Below are 15,510 nucleotides of genomic sequence, written 5' to 3' on the forward strand. Positions count from 1 at the left end.
TTTTAAGTACATCTCCACAATCCAAGGAGATGAGACCCCTCAGGAAGGAATCTTTGCATCATTTGGTTGCTGGAGAGCACTTGGAAAAAGGGTATGCCAGAGTATATGGTACTTGTGCTACAGGGATCTCCTGACACCTCTTACTGTGTCACAGCTCCAGTGATTTGGGAGATTCTGCAGAATGTTCTACGGTCTATATACCTGCATAGCCTCATATAAATTACATATGTATGTTTGTACATACATTTGTGTGTATGTGTGTACATCTGTCCTGGTTTCAGCTGGGATAGAGTTAAGCGTGGTGCTTAGTTGCTGACTGGGGTTAAACCATGACAACATCTTTAAAATAAATTTGCTGCCATAAATAGATAGGTGACAGGTGGTTGAATTCAGGATGCTCTTAGCCATCCAGTGTCTAGAAGTTCGGTATGTTAGAACTCAATGTGCTTCATTTCAAACACCACCTACGAAGCTAATTTGCACATTTTTACTTTGATGTTCTGTTGGATAAGAGTGATGTTCCCCATAAATTACTGAGGCCAAGCAAATGGTCTATTCAGCAATCATACTTGGATTTATATGTATAATCTATTGCTAATCAGTAGTGTAAATGGTATGTAAAAATGTTTTATCTGGCCAGTCTTCATAGCGATGCAACTATAAATTAGCAATTACTTAGGGAGAAAAAGCCTGAAAAAAGCAAGGTATTTTTGAAAGTCTCGCAACCAACCAGCATGGATGTGGCGTTTAAACTGAGCTCACACAGCTTTCTACACTGTCTATAAAATAGTACACCAGACTACAGCTAAACTGTTTTTCATGTATTATGCTGAAGGCTGGCTTATAGTTATGGGCCATCTTAACATGGGAACAAATGAGGAATCTTAGACATTGTTGCCTACTTCATTTATGGAGTAGTGTGGTATGAAATCATATAACTGTTCTATGATTGAAACATCTGTGGTGTTTAATCCTTCTCAGGGTCATAGAACCAACTTTCATAATAAGAAAGTGTAATATTTTATTCTGCATCAAATTATGAGGGCTTCTGTTTTCACTGTGAGCTGTTTACTGACAGGGTGGAAAGAGACTTCTGAATGAGCAGTGTTTTAAATGGAAAGAGATAGAAAATATTCTTTTTTTCCTGTTTGTCCCATCTTTTTCCTTTTGCCTCTTAATTCACATACATCTATGTCATGAAGCTAACCTCTGGGATATGCAGGTTGGTAACAAGATGAAGCACTAAAATCTTGGGGGATAATCCTGCTTATTTGGGGTTTTTTCTATAATAGAACATAGAAGCATAGGAGAATTCAGTTTGGAAAAGACCTCAGGAGGTCGTTCAGTCCAACATCCTGCTCAAAGCAGGGTCAACTGTGAGGACAGACCAGGTTACTGAGGACTTTATCCAGTCAGGTCTTAAAATTTCCAAGTTTGCACAAACTCTCTGGGCAACCTGTTCCAATACCTGAAAACATGAAAAAATAACTATCTTTTTCCCCAAAAGTAGATAACCTGTTACTTATAGTAGAAATTCTGTATGGATTCCTCCCTCCTCTGGTGTCTGATGATTGCTAAATCTTACTTTATATGTCACTGTGAACAGTCAAAATCCCCTGTTAGTCTGTGTTGTGCTAGAGGAACACAAACAAATGTGATTGTAGAGCTTTGAACAATTAAACAAAAAAAAAAATTTGTTTCTTTAGTCTGGAAGTGGTTCTGATGATACAATCCAGGAGGTTCTTGTGTTTGTGTAGTTGAAGGCTTCTTTGTTTTGGTTCTTAATCATAGGAATGTTGAGGGAACAAAGCTGGTCGGTAAACATGAACAAATTTCTGTCTGTTCTTGGTCCATAACCTACAGAGAGACTGAAACATCGCAGTGACTCATTTTTGTCCTCTACCACGGTAGAATTTTGAGCATGGGGTGATGGTCTTTTCTGTTTGTTTTTTTTTTAATTGCAAATTAAAGAGGAAATAACCTTGTGGTAGGTAGGAAGGGAGAAAGACTTGATCATGTTGATGTGTGCAAAGATGACTCAATGGGATTAAGAGAAGACTATTCTCTTGCTCTTCCTGATTTTGAGCACTGAAGGTTGTAAAATCTCCTGTACAGGTCTCCAAAGTACACGTTGTTTACCCTGGATTCATATAAATATTGGAGGATGAGAAGAAAGAGATACTTACCTCTTTAGGAGCAGATATAGGAGCACTTACATATTTCAAGCTGGGAAGAATGGAGAGGGAAAGGCTTCAAGCCTATACCTTTCTTGTTTGGGGTTCTAGCTTTCTGCAGATTTTAGTTTTTCCAAGGCAAGGATGAGATTACTTTGCTAAAGCAAAAACTTTCATTATGTACCCCAACAGAGTTGCCACCATCCATACATTTTATATCCTGTTCCTGTGGTCCCGTCAAGCACATAATACACCAAAGGTATGAGGAGAAGTCTGTTGCAAAGAAAAAGACAACAACCATAGCCTTCCCAGGAAGTGTATTGCAGAGAGCAGCCAGTCTCTGACAGTGTAATGCCTTTTCTCCTCTGGCAAAATCCCTCATTTCTCATTATAGTTTTAATGAATATTTTAGTTTAAGCTGTATCTTATTCCTTTCTATTGACAGTGTATTTATAGAAGATGAGATGAAGTTAGACTCGGATTTCAGTCGGCACCAGCAGTTTTCATTCTGCCCTAGAAGCCTCTATCTGTCTTTGTATGAAAATGCTCACTTTCATTTCCCTTTGCCGCTGCTGTTTAGAATACTAGAGACTTGCAGATAATGATAATCAATAGTGTCTGGGAGCAGTGAGATAAGTGAAAGTCCAAACAGATGTTAAAATTGTATTTTTGATAGAGGTTTTGATGAGTTGGCTTCTAGCCTGTGCTTCTAGCAGAGAATCAGATATATGAAATTCTGTATATTTTGCAGCTCTGAGAAACAGCTGCCCTTAACAGCAAATCTGTACAGTTATAATTTTTTGCAGAAAACTCTGGGTTTTTTTCTCCACCCCACCCCCCCTTTTTTTTGTTCCTTCCAGCCCTTTAGAAATAGGAAACAGAAAAATGTCTTGCAATGTCGATGATAAGAGTAAATTATCCTGCACCTACAGGGCTGTTAAGCAGACAAAGATGCTATTTGTAACAGTAGGAGGTATTGTCTGCCAGCCTCCTCCTTGTGACTTTCTCTACATTTAGAAACTTTTTACTAGTTTTCAGCAGCTTTTGCTCCCGAGCTTGTTCTAAAGGGAGCATTCCCTTCAACTCTTAAAGCCTTGGGTATCTTGCAGCAGCAGCTCATCAGACAATTCTGCTAGGGTGTGGGTTACTGTGGGTCCACACAGGTTGCCAGTCTCCATCCTTTGTGTGATAGCGGTGAGAAACAGCGTTTGTTCACTCAGCCCAAGAACTTAATCAAAAATAAAGTGAACAGTAATAGACCAGCTCTCTGACATTGTCAAACACGGTCCACATAGCTATGAGAATTTTATGCGTTTTTCTTTGAAGAACAACTTCTTGTCACAATCTTTTAATATATACTAAATGCCTAAGCTTGTCTTTAGGTAGTGAACATTAACAGGACATTCACATTAGGATGTCAAAGACGACTTCTATGATCTTGTCTTCAACTTTACAACTTAGAGCAAGGCCAGAAACTGCTGCCAACCACTTATATCTCTTTGTGATTAAAAGATTCAATTTGGTAAGTGCTGATACTTTCACCTGATTTTTATTTACATTGTGTTGCCTTGAGCTCTGTTTTATGATAAAGAAATGATTGCCAGTTTTCTGGGGCTTAATGAGCTCCTTGACTTACTTTTGAGATGCCTGGCCACACTATGTTGTAACGATATCTTTGATTTATAGACATCAAACATGATATAGTCTTTTTTCTGTTTTTTTAATTATTCACTGATGTAGAGAATAACTTTGATGCAGAAAGTCAAACTGAAAGTCAAACTCAGTGATGTCTGGTCATGCACTATTATTACACCTTTTTCCCAGTACCAGAATTTCTGTGTCAGGTAAATCTTCACTCCACACAGAGTTCATTTTATTTTGAAAGTACCTTTATAAGGTTGACTTTTTCTGGCTGATCTAAACCCCTTGTCTTGGGTGCAGGGAGGAGAGAACAACACTGATTTTCATAATGAAAGAATTCTTGCAAGTCACTTTGCTTCACAGTCTCTTTTCTGGCAGGTAATAAATAATTTTGAGAATAATGTAACAGTTTTTAAGAAGAATTATTTGCTAAGTCTTCTACTGCCGACTTTTGGGGAATCAACCACAAACTAATTCTGGAAATAGCTTTAGATGGTACTTTGCTGCAAGATATAATTTTCTGTTTAAAAGCCTTGTATTGCGTCTGGTTCACATCCTTTTTATTTAGCTTTTTCAAGATTTAACTCTTTGTATAAGTGTGTAATATTGAGAATGATGGACTATATTGTATCTTCTATAACAAATTCTTGTATTTTTAGTTATGCAAATATTTTCTGTCAAGAATTTCTCCTGAACTGAAGTCTGCTTATGGTGCTCAATACAATTGGATTGTTTCACCCAGCACTTCACTGAAGTCCAATTAATTATGCAGTTTTGGAAATAAGTCAAATTAAGGGCAATTTAATTTGCAACAAGGCCTTCATGACTTTTGAATGTTTGTAGTTCTGATCCTTTGCTCAGTAAAATAATGAACAGTAGTGCAGTTATGCCACGGATCACGGAATTTCCCGTACATCTGGATATTTTTCTTAAAAGCTTTCATACCCTGTGTGAGTTACAGGGACAAATGCAACTTTATGAAGCGTAAAGAATAACTATATCTTTGTACAGAAAGTTTCAGTGTGGAGTTGATAATCTTCTTCTTGAAGTAATTAAACAAGTGTTAAGATTCCCTTTAGTATATAGACCAAAACTTAAACAGATTCATTAATTTTTTTAAATTGAGGCAAGGCACAGGAAAAAATTGTCTTGGGCTCTATATTATACATATTGCATAACAGTATGTGTTCTATATCTGAGTCTTTTTAGTCAAAAGAAAAGATACTGGCTCCATGAGATGTTATAATGTGACCAGGGCTTCAGCTAAGCCAGTATCTTTCCAATGGTCACCAATGACTATCATTACTTATTTCATGATACATTATACCTGATACAACAAAGTAACCTCTCAAAAATGTTGGCAAGGTCCATTGCTGTATTTTTGAGGTAGCATCAGGTTAGATAAGATATCCACTGATGTCTTAAACATCCCTCTGGGCTGAAAATGTGCTTTTACCTGGCCTGAGATATTCCTACTCCCCTACTTAAAAAACAAACAAAGAAAAACCCCTCGTGCTGATCACCTGCTTTATACAGGAGATCACTACCTTCAGGCCGTACCTGGTAAGAGGTTACTGCTGGGAAGCCAGCGCAGGCCCCTGGCATGGGCCAGGATTTATTTGGTGTCTAGATAAAAGGCAGTTTTGCAGTGGCTGCGGAGTAGAGGGCAGGCAGGACAGGAGAAGCTGTCCGGGCTCTCGGTGGGCAGAAAGGACTGCAGTGGTATGGGAGATCTCTTGGGAGCAGAAAAGCAATAATTTTGTGGGGCTGTGAGCGGCTATAGAGTTATAGTTAGTATTCAGGTGTTGACCGCATTTTTATATGATAAATATGAGTCAAGAAAGTTTCTGCAGACAGTCATGATGCAATAACGATATGCTTCCTTACAGAACAGGTCAGTGCTTTGAAACTGTCATATGTGTCTGTCAGCCTTTGATAACAGAAACATTCAAATGTTCACACTTCAGGCTTGTTCACACATCAACTCTACTGGTTTCTAGTACCTGTAAATACAAAACTGTATCTTCTCCTATGCCCTCCTCCTCACAAAAAAAATCTGCTTCCTGATTGATTTTTCCCTGTGCTTCAAGGGGAAAAAAGATCTGCCACTGTCTGTTCTTGAGCAAGAGCAGAATAATTCAAACCAAATTTCAATGGAGAAATAAATTGTCATATCTCACAGGATTTTAGATGATGTCTCGTCTTCATGAGACATCACTCTTGATTACATGCACATAGGAGTTTAATGTGAAGTTATTTCAACAGTTACCTTTTTTAAATGTTTTTTTTTTTTTTCTGAGCTGCTTCATTTGTCTTTTACCTCCATTCGAGAGGTCTTGCTCAAGACAAAAGTTTCAGTGCTTTGGAAAATAGTGCTGCAACATGAAATACTCCTCCTGAGATTACTTCTGTAATGGGACTGTGAGAAACCGAGAGCTAAGCTGAACAGTGTAGGTCAGGCCAGCTTGGAGTTTCAGCTTAATAATGTGAGTGCTGGTGAAAAAGGAAGTCTTGGAACCCCCAAGTGATTCAGTTCTGTTAACATACACTGATGATGTTTAAAAAGAAAAAAAGTTTTAGCTCCTGTAAACAAATGTTTTTTTCTATAATAGCAGAGTTTACTTTGGAAAAAAGTCTCTGATTGCCCCAAAGGGTGTTGACTTGTTCTCATTTAGTCTAATGATAGAAGAATGATGGAAAGAATATTAAAGCATCCTCAGAGAAGCAAGTTACTTTTTTAGCATGTTTAAATATCTGACTCTGAACCACATTTAAAAGCCTTGCAAGTTACATAATGGAGAAGTACTTTGAAATAGTTATGTTTGTAGTTGAAGGAACACTGAGAAATACCGGAGAGAAATGGTGTGTTGGCAACAGTAATGCATTTTCAGTACTTGAGGTATTGCAGTATCTTTCTTATATTCAGCTATCGGGTGAGAAAAATTGGCTTTGACATCTGCATTTAAAAGGAAAACTTGAGTGGGATATCTGAAAACCATGAAAATATTCAAAGATTTACTTGTTCAGTATGTGTTAAGAAAAAACATTGAGGGATAGTTTTTCACTTTTAATCACTTCTAAGACAAAATTTACTTGTAGATTTTTCTGTTATGGAGCTCTCTGTGCATATGTGGATTCTGTTCTTGTTGTGTTTTGTTTTCCACCTACATGAAGGAGTTGGACATGTATGGTCTCTAGTAGCCTGAGAGACTACCAGCACACACAGACTAGTGGATTTACTTGTGTTTTCCAAGTTGGCATCCTTCTAGGCCTGTTCTGTGTATCACCTTTCTGGTCACAAGAGCCAGGCTTGACTGAGAATCAGCAGAGAGAAACTGAGAATTACCCATCTCCCCTACTCTGTCTTGTGCCTCCTCTGAGGACTGAAATCATCAGCGTTGGGATTTTGGCTGCAGATCTTTCTTTCAAGCTGTTTTGCTTTCTGAGACTGTCTTTGGCATTCAGTGAGTGCAGGAAAATGGCAGCAGAATGGGCATCGTAGCATTAAAAAAAAAAGGAAGTTGTTTTTGGCTTTCTTAAAGCAGATCCTTTTAAGCTGCTTCTGTTTTTTACGTTTCCCTGTGTTTCTTCCCCTAAAATATTCTTTTAGAGCCTTCATGAAGTAATTAATGCTGTTTTGACATTCTCTTGAGTTCCAGATCCAAGGGAGTTAAGCTGCCTCAGCACTTGAAACCAAATATATCCAGCATTTAACTTGCACTTGTATTAACATCACCAGTGCATTTGACTCATCATGTTTAATATTACCAGGTGAGGATAAAGTTCCTCTAGTTTGGTCTTAAGCAGTAAAAATAAATCTTTTCTCCCAAAGGCTGTAGTATTAATATTTTTTTTAAATGTATTTTGTTTTTAAGGAGATATTCTGTGTCTTCAGGTAAATAAACACAAAAGAAATAATTTTTACAGCCAGGCTGATGATTAAGTTTCTTAATGTGTCTGATTCCTAGCTTATATGTGCATTTGAATGAATACTTGTGAGCAAGCTGAATAAGTTAATGACCCTTAGCATGAATTTGTCACCTGTTCTGCTTAAGACATGGTAGTATTCTGTATTCCTTCTTTATCAATTCAAAGTAAAGCAATTTTGCTAAGAACAATCACTTCCCTCCCGAGGATCAATTTGATTATTTAGGTTGGTTCCTCTGCAGGGTTTTTCATCCTGTGAGGTGTCTTCAGCAGCCAGTGTGAAGCCGGCAGAAACAGCTGAAAAAGCCACAGGAAAAGAATGAGCCTATGTTGCCATATCCCCTTCTCTCACTGGTACTGAAAGTCTTGTTCTGAAGCTTAGCTGCTTTTTTCCCCCATTTTTGAAATTTTTAAGGGAGAACCCTCTTAGCTCTCCCTTCCTGAGAGGAAGTTTCTTTGCAGCTGGCAGCCTGGACAAGGTTCATATGGGTTCCCACACCCCAATCACTCCAAAGGGAAAGATGCAGGTAAATTTGGAAATAAGCTGGCTAATATATGGTAGATACATATTTTAAACAGAAATATCAAAGCACAGCCATCATAGGGGATAGACTGTCCTATGCAAGAATAATTGTGTATGTGAAATGGCTGAGAGATCTGCAGCTCTCTTGGAATATCCTATAATTTGTGTGTTTATCTTTTATGCTCTAGGAAGGTGTTTTTGTGGCTGTCCTAAAATTGAGAGAACTCTCAGGTCACGTTTTCAGCTGTCTCCTCTGCTGAGGCTTTCCTAATCTCTAGGATCTAAACTCTCAATCTCTAATCTTCCAGGCTGTCCACCCCAGACACCCTCTCACCCCAAAAGAAGATTGATTCTCAACAGAAGAGCCGTCATGCAGGGAGGTGCTCCTTGTCCTGTCATTTATTCCCATATTTTATATTACAAGACTCAAAGATAGTTGTTCATACCATCCAGATTCCATCTGGTGAGGCTGTCTGCTTTGTGATTAGATGTTCACCATTTCAAACTTCCAACATGTTTACAAGGAAGTGCCTGTTTCTCTCTCTATAGGTCTTCTATAGGTAGGTAGATTATCTTCATTTTAGTTTTCTGCTACAGATCTGTGATGTTGCAGAGATTGCTGAGACCCATCTAGCCTTCCAGCTACTGCCCATTGCTGCTTGTCTGTGCGAGCATCAGTGACATGACCTTGAGGAGAGCAAAGATGACTGTAAGACTCTGAGAGCAAAGATGGCCCAGGGTGACACATCCAGCCTGCATAATTGATGTCATCATTGAGGCTTTGACCTTTGGTTGTGGCACCTTGTTTTGAGAAGAACTAGTAAGAAGTGATAGAATGAATCTGACAAGAAAGCATGGACATGTTTGTGGACAGGATTGCTAACCTAACATGGAGGATTTTAAACTAGGTTTGTTAGAAGATGGGGAGCTAATCTAGGGTTAAATGAGAAAGCAATGCATGTGGAGAAGATATGTATGGTGGAAGGCTACAAGGGAGACAATAACATTCCTTCTCAGAAAGGAGAGCGTTCATAAATGTGCCTACACTAATGCCTACACTATAGTGTCTATTTGGGCAACAAACAGGAAGTCCAGTCTCTGGGTCAATACCAGAAGGAAAAGTAATATTGGTAATGATGTAGTAAGGGTCAGTTATTGACCACCTGAACAAGAGGATGAGGCTATCTACAAACAATTAATAGAAGTCTCTAATGCCAGGCCTTGATTCTCATGGTGGATTTCAGACACCTGCCACCAAATTGCTGGGTGGGTAACATGGCATTATTCAAGCAAGCGAGGAAGTTTCTAGACTGTGTTTGTGATAATTTTGGAACACAAATGCAAAAGGAGCTGTTGGAATTAGTGCTCTATTTGACCTGCTGCTCACAAACAGGGAAGAGTTGTGGGTGAAGATGACCACGGGTAGCAGCTGGGCTGCAGAAATCATCAGTTGACAGTTCAGGACTTGGAGGAAGGCTGAGAATGTAAGCTGTGAACGTACCCTCTGTTTAAAGAATTGCTGTGCAGAGACCCTTGAGAATCACAGAATCACAGAATCGTATAGGTTGGAAAAGACCTTTAAGATCATCAAGAAGCTGCCATGTGGGGAAAAGGAGAGCCCAGGAGTTGGCTGATTTCTTAAGAAAACATATTAAGAGCTCAGAACAAACCATACTGTTGTACAGAAAGTTTGAGAATTATAGGTATTACCTTAATCCCTGGAAAGACTTGTGGAGCACAACCTCCTGCAATCCATTTTCACATGCATAAAGGTAATCATTGTTAGTTTACATGGATACCAAGAGCAAATCATGCCTGACCAACCTGACTGTTTTCTTTCATGAAATGACTACATTAATGAGGAGAGCAGTGGATGGTGATGTAACTTGACTTCAGTAGGGCTTTTAACATCATTGTCCACCTCATTCACATTTGTAAGTTCAGGAAGTATGGTCTGGACAAGTTCTCTATTAAGGGCTTGAAAATTGGCTAGGTCGCTATGCTGAAAGGGTGGTAGGCAGTGGTTTAAAAGCTCAGTTGGTAGCTGGGAACACAGTACTCCAGAGTTTAGTATTGTTAAGTATTTTTATTGACAGCTTGGATGATGAGGCAAAATGTCTCTTCAGCAAATTTGGGGACAGTACTAAACTGAAGGGGAGGGTGATGCAGCTGGCATGCTGAACGGTTAAGGGTGATCTTGAGCTTTAAGCTAACAGAAACCTCATGAAGTTCATCAAGGAGAAGCAGAAGGTTTTGCACCTTGGGCAGGGTGATCAGGCATGATTATGGGCTAAGAACCAACTGGCTGAGTTGCAGCCCTGCTGAAAAGCATGGCATGGCATGGGGAGTCGGGCGTGTGCAGGACCGATGCTGGGTTGAGTAAGAGCCAACAATGTCCTTTAATTGCAGATGAGATAATGCTGGGCTACATTAGAAGAAGCATAGGTAGGAGACCGAAGGAGTTGTTTTTCCCCTCTGCCTAGCAGTGGTGAGGGAACTAGACTTGTGTAGCCTGGCAAAGAGGAGTCTAATGGGTGGTCTAATAGCAGCCTACCACAAGCAACTTGGAGGGACACTTCAAAGACAAAGATGATGGAGGTATTACTGTGTAGCAGCAGATGGTATAACAAGAGTTAACTGTCACAAGCTGTGACTTAGGAGGTTCAGAATGATCGTTAGAGGAAAACTTCAGTATGAAGGTAGTGGAGCAAAGGAACAGGTCAACCAGAGAACCTGTGGAATCTCCATCTTGGAGGTTTTCAGAACTGGCTTGACATAGCCAGAGCTGACTCATCTACTGTTACTGAGTAGGAGGCTGGACTTAATAACCTCAAAATTATCTATCTAACCAATGTTACTATAGCTCTGTGTCTTGTACTTAGAACAAAAATTAAGAGAATGTTGATAGGAGGTGCTGACAATGGTATGCAGTTCTTGATACAAACACTTAAATATTACTGTTTATATGTTTGCTAGGTATCAAACCTTTGTTACAGTCAGTGGAGATCTAGCCAAGCAATGGAACCTAGAGAGTACTATCAAGTAGACCCTTGCTTGCTATTCAGCTGAACTCTGTATGAGGCTTCGTAAATACTGGACTAGTGTTTAACTAGAGTTGGCTGCTTAGAGAGCATATGGAATCTTTGTCACTAGAGGTATTTTCTAGTAAGTTGGAGAAATATGTTTGTAGGCTGGGCTAAATAGGGTTCATCCTTCTTTTGGGATAACTGATGTATGAGATGTTCTCTGACCTATTTTCTAAGATAAGTGAAGTTTGTAAACATGTGAATTTTCTGATTACAAAGTCTTCTTCCAGAAGAGTAACAGTTGATTGTAATGTAAAACAGATGTTAGCTCTTATCTTTCATCACAAAAAAAAATTTCCCCATGTTAAGGACTTACTAGTTACATGATCTTAAGCAGTATTTTTTCATTTTCCTTGTTAAGGTCTTTTTCCTGGTCATTAAGTAAACAGAATATAGACTGAAGATCTATAATATGTTTTCTTTTGGACCTCACTCCAAACATGAGCTCTTTCTTACTCTTAACTTGCAGCCAAGAATCCCATTGTACTCATTATTAGTCCTGAGCATGAAGAATAGTAGGAAAATGAAAACAATTTGATTAATACAGTCCACAGAAATCCTCAGTTTTGGGAGCGAATGTAATAGACAGTTGGTGAAGATCTGGCTGTGGTCACCTTAGCAATTTTTCAACCTATCTGCTGACTTGAAAGAAATTTGATGTAAGAAAAGAACTTTTAGAAGTGTTTCTTGGAGTACTGTGTAAACAGGTTGCTTGATCGAAGTAGCAGGTTACGGTTCTCCGTCAAGGAGAACAGCTGGTCGTATCTTATTGTGTATCTAGAGCGTACACATGGAAAGAGCACTTTCTACATGCCCCGACCATGGGAGGATATTGAAACAGAACCTACATACATATGGAAGTCAGTTTTTCATGGTGCAACACAAATCTGTAGATGAAGCTTGCCGCCTTATACGTTAACCTCTAGATTACATCTATTTTTAGTCCTTACTCAACTATTCAGGATTTTTATTTTTATGGATAGGTATGTACACATCACTAATACCACTGACTTCTAGAAAAAGGTAGCGATACAGAACATTCTCCAGCTGATGCTACGGTATTGAACAGAAAGGGAGAAAATTGGATTCCATTTCTGTCATCTTCTAGCTTCTCTCCATCATATTTACAAACAGCTTCAGTAGTATATCTTTATATCCAGTGATTTTCTTAAATAGTTTTTCTTGAAGAAATTATTAGCTGTTTTTAAAAAATATTATTATTAAAATGCTCAGATATTGTATATACTTAAATACAAATGCAGACTTTCAACTAAGTAGAAACATCTTGCCTACTGAAAGAACAACTGTTTATATGCAACTGAGTCTTTTGGTCTGGGGTGGTTTCTTTTTCATGGTGCAGTTTGAAAGCAACATCATACACAGTTTTTTGAAAATCTGTGGTAAATCAGTGCTTCAGTTGTGAGTTGTCAGCCTGAATTTTAAGTTTTCTATCTAGTTAAGTCAGCCACATATAATTATTTGAGGGAAAATACTGGCATGACATTCAAGGTGTTTTTGCTTACTTAATGCAATGCTCATTAACATTTATTGCCCTAATTGCATATATTCCCTTTGGTTTCAACACTCTGAAGAAAATCTAATCAGTGATTAATAAGGCAAGAAAACATTCTGCATGATATTTTTGAAGAGTGAGGAGGGTAAGCAAAAGGAGAGGGGATTTCCTTCTGAAGCAAGGATAATTTTAGGAAAATATAAAACACTGTGAGCCCATTTAGTATTATAGGACATAAATATGCATATACCATGAAAGTTTGCATGCTAATCCTTGGGTTGTCTCAGATATGGTAATCTCTGTGCAGGTGGTGGGAGAGGAGGAGGGCGGAAGGGTTTTTCTAAGGAGGATCAGGACATGAGTCATAGCTCTTTTAAGGCCCATGACTTCCTGGTTAGGGTGGATGTGGGAGGGTATTCCCTGGCCAGAACCTGAAAGCAACTTGTATCGAAGGAGACAGCCAACATCTATTTCAGCAGGATCCGGGGGAAGGTGAGAGGGAGAATAAACACCCATTTCTTTGATCATCTTATCAGAGATTACCAGTGCAGTTGGGACCTCCACAGTATTTATGGTAGGCGTGTAGATAACTGCTTAAGTGCTTTTAATAACTCTCTGGAGGCTTCTCTGTCACTCCATTGATTACCTGGGGACCCTAGGTTTCTAACTTAAAAGTTACTTTATTTAGATGGTGCAACAGGCTTTATGCATAGCTCTGAAGCTTTTTTCACTGCCTAGCTGTAGGAAGAACGCCCATACAAATAACAAGGCAAAGACTTGAGTGGAAAAGAAATAAAAGTTAAACTATTTTGTGTGTAGATATTTATAATTTTGTGACTGCAAAGTTGGGGTGGAAGGCATTTTGCATAGTTAGCAACAGCTGAAGAGTTTGACTTTTACATTGTGGAAGACAGAGTGCTGTGATGAGTATGTAGAGTCTGTCTTGACAGCACCCCTGAAGTCCAATATCTGGATGTGAAAAACAAGATACAGTTGGATAAAATATGTTTACAGTATGACATATTACAGATCTTCATTTTTCCGTTCCTGTTAATAAAAGAATGATGCTTTGCATCCACGTCCTTGATTTATCATCTTAATATTTAGAGTGATTAGATCTGTAAATAATAAGAACCTGCCATTATTCTCCTTCCTTCTCTCTCTCAGCACAACATGCTTTCCTTGGGCTATCGTCCTGTCCAACAGAGGTGGTTGAATATTGTAGCCTCAACCAGAAAGAAGGGCAAACCTGAGTTTTGGCTATTGGTCTGTGCAATTGTCACAAATGCCAAGAGAACAAGAGGCAGAAATTTCCGTTGCTTGTAGTGACACTTTGGAGCTGTGCTAACATTTTTTTCTCTTCTATAGTCCGCTGCTGAGCCACTAATGTGAATCCTAACGTGTTTCTAATCATCCTTATGTGGCTTCTGGAGTTTAATATTAATAATTGTTGATTTAAAAACAGTGCTGTTCTTAAACAGCCAATGGGCTGACTTGTCAACAGCCCATGACACTTCTTTTTCTGAATGACCAGTTCTGTAGTAAATATCCAAGGCCTGATGGTAGTGTGTTTATGGTGCAGTCTTGGTATTTTAGAAGGAGGTTTGGAGTAAGGTTTCTTTTGTTTTCCTTTTGATTGATTCCTAGAGAGTTTACTTGTGGTTTCTATCTGTTTCAATCTATTTAGGAGAAATGTTGCATCTTTATTCGGCATCTTCATGAATAACCTGGAGAAGGCAGTGTAAGGGCAATCTCAGAGTTTACAGATGATACTAAACTGTTTTGGGTACTCTAATGTTGCTCTAGTTGCAGGGAACTCCAGAAGGACTTCACAAAACTGCATGGGCAAAAGCATGACAGATAAGATCTAATGTAGCTAATAGTAAGGTAATACATCAGAGGAGAAATAAACTAGTGCACGCCCACAGGATACTGAACTGAGCATGGGCAGTTACAGCTCGAGAAAGACACTTTGGGTTTCCCTGTGGTGAAATCATTAGTTCTGTGTGCAACAGTAGCATCGTTTTCCTGCTGTATATGACCTTATGCCCATACGTTGAGTATTGTGTGCAGCTTTGGTCTCTCCATCTCAGGGATACAGGGAAGGTCAATGAGGACTGGAGAGTGGCATTGAAAATCATGGAACAGCTGTCTTTTAGGAGAGACTGAAAGGGCTGAAGCTCTTCAGTCTGGAGGTGAGAAGGTTGACGGGGAGGAGTATGGTTGAGGTTTACAAAGTTATGAAGGCAGCGGCCAAGGTGAATGTGTACCTTCACTCACCAAATGCCACACCACTAGAAGCTGGGACACTCAAGGAAGTTTGTAGATTTAAAATGGATGCAATGCTTCCTTATCTGGGTTTTGGAGAACTGCAGAACATTTTGTCATGTGGAGCAATGAGGGCAGACAGCAGCAGAAGGTTCAAAAGGGTTTGGACAAGTTCCTGGAGAACAGGTCCATAAATTGATGCTAATAGGGCTAGGCCTGGATGTGCCCTCTAACATCCTTCTCACTTCCTTGGGCTCCACAGCTATCATTAGAATAATGCACTTCAGAGAACAACCAAGCTCTAGCATTTTCCCTAAATAACCTCGGCAGCTGTCACTGTCGCACACACGATTCTGGGCTGGATGGACTATTTGTCTG

General features: G+C 39.2%; 1 protein-coding gene across 9 annotated transcripts in view; it reads left to right on the plus strand.

Annotated features, from left to right (window-relative positions):
- Positions 1-15,510, plus strand: part of CADPS2 (calcium dependent secretion activator 2) — a 321,285-nt gene that overhangs the window by 104,513 nt on the left and 201,262 nt on the right. The window lies entirely within an intron of this gene.

The sequence above is a fragment of the Mycteria americana genome, chromosome 1 (assembly GCF_035582795.1).
Source record: "Mycteria americana isolate JAX WOST 10 ecotype Jacksonville Zoo and Gardens chromosome 1, USCA_MyAme_1.0, whole genome shotgun sequence".
In the NCBI taxonomy this organism is placed as follows: domain Eukaryota; kingdom Metazoa; phylum Chordata; class Aves; order Ciconiiformes; family Ciconiidae; genus Mycteria; species Mycteria americana.